The sequence below is a fragment of the Alligator mississippiensis genome, chromosome 11, assembly GCF_030867095.1.
Source record: "Alligator mississippiensis isolate rAllMis1 chromosome 11, rAllMis1, whole genome shotgun sequence".
Taxonomy (NCBI): domain Eukaryota; kingdom Metazoa; phylum Chordata; order Crocodylia; family Alligatoridae; genus Alligator; species Alligator mississippiensis.
Genome location: NC_081834.1, coordinates 61,408,620 through 61,413,596, shown reverse-complemented (window position 1 = coordinate 61,413,596; position 4,977 = coordinate 61,408,620). Strand labels below are relative to the sequence as shown.

Here is a 4,977-nt window from a genome sequence, read left to right as displayed (position 1 = left end):
CATCAATGTTGTGAAGTGTGGCAGCAGGAAAGTCTGCATCTCAAAAGTGGCCTCAAGTGTTTCGCAGCACAGTCAATGTAGGTGCAAGGGAAACATCTAGCTGTTCCTTTGCATCAGCCAGGGAGTTGTCTACAGGCTAACATTGAGCTGCAGTTAGTTATAAGCACACAAAACAGAAAGCTGGCTGAGGTTTCTTTGAACCGTGTCCCTAAATGCATCCTTGGGCAATACAGCGCGTCCCTGTGAGCTTTGCTGTTCTTAAAAAGGCTTGGAGGTAGCTGGGAAATATTGGCCTCCTTGCACTGGATCCGGTGGCATTGCCCACGCCATTGAGGTGGGGGCGGGGCAGGACCCCAAACGATCCCTACCACCTCCTGTGCAGAACTGCTCCTTCTACCCCATGCCCCCGGCAGACGATGACGATGCTGCCAGGGTTACCCTGGGAGAGCATCAACCATGACCCATGCCAGGCACCTGGCTCTTTCATGACAGGGGGTGCTGTAGACCTAGCCTCCAGCATGCCCCACCCCAGAAGCAGCTGCATCTCAGCACTTGGTGCATAATCAACTCCTGATACAGCTTTCTTGAATCGTGTGGCTCAAACCAGGACACAGGACCCCAGGGGAGGCCTCAGCAATGCTGAACAGAGCAGGAGATTCATTGCATCTGTTGCTAATTGGCAATACCTCTGAGATTTCAGGTGACTGAAGGTCATTGAGAGGCCTGTAGTTACCCGGGTCCTCCCTCCTGCCCTTCGTGTGGATGGGCACAGCATAGGCCCTCTTCCAGTCCTCAGGGACTTCTCCAGAGCGTCACGAGTTGTGGAAGAGTTTCACCAAGGGGTCCTCAATGACTTTGGCCAGCTCCTTCAGCACTCTTGGATGAAGATCATCTGGTCCCACTGACCTGTCCATGTCTAATATTTTTAGTTGATCACACGCCAATTCTACGGCAATAGTAGGAAGGCAGTTATTCCTGCCGTGCTCATCCTGTACTCCACCTGGCGCTGTTTTCCCCTTGGTCCAGTGAAAGACCGCGGCGAAGTAGTCATTCAGGAGTTCAGCTTGCTCCTGGGTGCTGGTAACCAGCTCTCCTGTGTTGTTGAGGAATGGCCCCACACTCCCATGTTTTCCTCCTGTTCCCCATGTACCTAAAGAAGGACTTCTGGTTGTCCGTGATTTCTGTTGCTAATCTAAGTTTGGTCGCCACTTTAGCCTTTCTTATCTGTTCCCTACATATGCGGCCCTCCTTGTTAAATGTTCTCGGATTAAAACAAATGCAAGATCTTCCATGTGCAGGCTTCTTGTCTCACGCGCTGTGTCTGTGATTTGGAAATGCATGCATGCGTCTCCTTCTCCGTCATCTGGACGCAGTACTCCAACTGCGGCGTGCCCAGCGCCGCATAGAGGGGAAGGATCACCTCCCTGGACCTGCTTGTGATGCATCTGTAGATGCACAACAAGGTGCGGTTAGCCTTGCTGGCCACTTCCTCCCATTGGTGGCTCATGTCTGTCCTGGAGTCAACGATGACTCCAAGATCCCTTTCCGCAACCATGTTGGCAAGAGTGGTGATTCCCAGCCTATGGGTGTGCTGCTGGCTCATTTGCCCTGCACTTGTCTGTGTTGAATCCCAGCCTAGTTTCATGCACCCACCTCTGCAACCTGTCCAGAGCTAGCTGGATCCTGTTCCTCCCCTCCAACATGCCCACCTCACTCCACAAAAGTGCCACACGACAAGGATGGGATTCAAACCCATGCATGCAGAACACAATGGATTAGCAGTCCATCGCCTTAACCACTCGGCCACCTTGTCATGCCTGTTACAATTCCTACCACAAAAAAAAAATCTTTCTTAATACCAAAAAACCGCACCCGTGCTGGAAGGTCTTGGGCCATTCCTGCAGTATTGAAGTGGCTGAGTCAGATGCTGGATCATGAGAAGGGTTGGCCCTCACCAAACCACTGGTCATCAAAATGTTGGGGGCGGGGGTGGAAAGAACAGGTGCAGTCAGTGCTTTAATGTTATTCGTGTATGTGGCCCCTCTTATTCCCTTATTGCTCCTTTGAGACTAGGCTTTGGATTTAGCACCAATGGATCCCCCTGCAGCGATTCATGGTGCATTTGTTTGTCTCTTTTTTCTTCCTCAGGGCGCGCTGGACAGGTGCTCTCAAATCCAGCCCAAGCTGATCTTCTCGGGTGAAGCTGTCGTTTACAATGGCAAAGCGCATAACCGCGCGGGGAAACTACCGAGCGTGGTCAAAGATATTTCACTACGTCGCACGTGAACTCTCGCGGAGCTTGTTAGAAACCTCAAGGGTAAAACACGAGGAAATGGAGTCCAGATTCGGCAACATTACTGAACCCTGAAGATCACAGTCCGCTTGAGACCTAAGTACCTGCGCAGAGGGATCCCGCAGGGTTTGGGGCGCAGGCTTGGAGCCCAGCGTAGAGCTGGCCTCTGGGTCCCTCCGCATCTTCCTGGACTCATGTCTTCTCCACGCGAAGAAGGAGAAGGGAACTCGCTGGGGGAGGAACATGTTATATGTGTTTCTACTGGCCCGGCAGGTGAGGAGAGATGTTCATTTGGCCAAAATCCACTCTTGCTTATACCCAGGAAGCCTGAGGCTGTCTGGGGGTGTGTGGGCTCACCGGACAGCAAACCATGGCCTGTTGGAGAGAAGATGATTCATAGATTGTAGTCGGAGGGGACCACAATGGATCATCGTGTCCGCCCCCCTGCCCCGGCAGGAAAGAGGGCCGAGGTCAGATGACCCCAGCCAGGTGACTATCTAGCCTCCTCTTGAAGACCTCCAAGGTAGGTGACAGCACCACCTCTCTTGGGAGCCCACTCCAGATCTTGGCCGCCCTTACTGTGAAACATTTCTTCCTGATATCTAACCTAAATCCACTCTCAACTAGTTTACACCTGTTATTCCTAGTCACTCCCTGGGGCGCCTTAGGAAACAGCGCTTCCCCTATTCCCCGTTGACGTCCACTAATAAATGTATAGGCGGCCACAAGATCTCCCCTCAGCCGTCTCTTGTGAAGGCTGAAGAGATTCAGCTCTCTCAACCTCCCCTCGTAGGGTCTATCATGAAGGCCACTAATCATGCGAGCGGCCCTCCTCTGGACCTCTCCAGATTCCCCGCGTCCCTCTTGAAGTGCGGCGCCCAAATCTGGATGCAGTACTCCAACTGCGGCCTGAGCAGTGCCACATAGAGGGGGAGCATCACCTCCCTTGAGCTATTAGTCATGCACCTGCTAATGCACAACAAGGTGCGATTGGCCTTGTGGATGGCCTCGTTACACTGCCGGCTCCTGTTCATCTTGGAGTCAATTATGACTCCAAGATCCCTCTCTGCCTCCGAGCTGCTGAGAAGGACACTCCACAACCTATAGGTGTGCTGGGGCTCCTCCTTCCCAGGTGGAGTACCTTGCATTTATCTTTATTAAAATTGCATCCTATTTCTCTCTGCCCTTTGATCCAACCTGTCCAGGTCGGCCTGAATCTGCTCCCTGCCCTCCGGTGTACTAACTTTCCCCTATAACTTGGTATCATCAGCCAACTTGGAGAGAGTGCTCTCCACACCCTCGTCCAAATCACTGATGAAGATATTAAATAATACCGGTCCGACGACTGAACCCTGCAGGACCCCACTGCCCACCTCCCTCCAAGCCGAGAAGGACCCATCCGCCACCACTCTGGGTGCGGTCCATAGCCGTAGTTTCCTGGTGTAAGCTTCCTTCATATGGAGGCAAAGTTTGGGGAGCACTTCCTGAGGTCAAAGATTTAAACACTGTCAGCCCAACAAGCCTCATCCCACAATGTTTCCGAGGTTGTTGGGGAAGTCTGCGCAAGACCCTTCCAGCTCTGCACAAGTTCGGCAGAAATGCCAGTGTTTCCTCGGAGGTGATTGTAACTCGTGCTGCCTACGGTGGTCTGTATGGAAAGGCTGATGTTTGAAACTTGCCATCTGGCCTGGTTTTACTTCTCCCCAGGGATGCTCGGGTTCAAAAAAAGTGCCATTTGCTTTAAGAAAGTACGAAATATCAGGAAATGACCTGTGAGCCTGGACTGGAAAGCTCTTCCTGTGCGTACTCGAATGTACGCTCGTCTCTCTTGCACCCCAAATGTCTCTGTGTGATGTTTCGGAGGGAAGGGTGGTGACAGACATCTCGGGGAAATGGCTACAATAATTTACAGCCTTTTACCACCCGTGGGGGATAATGAGGGCCCTGAGTGCGCGTGTCCTCTCTGCCCCTTGGTGGGAAGGACACGAGGACTTGCACAGAGGTGACCCCTTTGGTCCCCCCTGCTCCGAAACCCCTCCTGTCCATCACCAACAGGCGCTCATCCACGCGGTATTGTGCTCTTCACGGGAGCCGTCTTGGGTAGGGAATCCCCCCGGGCGGCAGAAAATGGAAGACATTCCCAAGCCGCGCAGGGATCAGAGGGTCAGGCTGGAGCAAAAGGGCCAGCGGGGTGAACGCGGGTGCATGATAAAACACTGCGGGGTGAGACCTGCCGCGCGCAGGGCAGAGAAATCCCATTACTGGGGAGGGTTGTTCCTTCCTGGTGCCTGTCCAGGCAGCTGCTCAGCTTGCTGCCAAGTGCCCCCCGCCCCAAGATCCCCCGAACTCCTGGGGCTTTCTAAGTCGCGCCCAAGATCCTCCTAACTCCTGGGGCTTTCTAAGCCTCGCCAGGGGAAAGGCCAGACTGGGAATGGGATGACAAGGTGTGTGGGGAGCACAGTGCCCACTTGGTGTTCCCACTGTCATGCTCCACCACAACCTCTTGTGAAGTGAATACTTTTTGAGGTAGGATGTCTGTTATGTGGGCTAGCCTGGTGTGGGCGCTAACATTTCCCCACTTGCCTGGAGCCCAGAGCCCCCAAAACACACGTGCCCAGTGCACAAAATTGCCCAAGTTTCACCATTTGACAGTCTGGCTCCTAGGGAAGTCAGCAGAAGGACAA

General features: G+C 53.3%; 1 non-coding gene across 1 annotated transcript; it reads right to left on the bottom strand.

Moving 5' to 3' along the window:
* Positions 1 to 1,731: 1,731 nt before the first annotated feature.
* TRNAS-GCU (transfer RNA serine (anticodon GCU)) lies at positions 1,732 to 1,813 on the bottom strand. Its single transcript has one exon. It is a non-coding gene; the product is annotated as a tRNA-Ser (tRNA).
* Between the last annotated feature and the right edge of the window lie 3,164 nt (positions 1,814 to 4,977).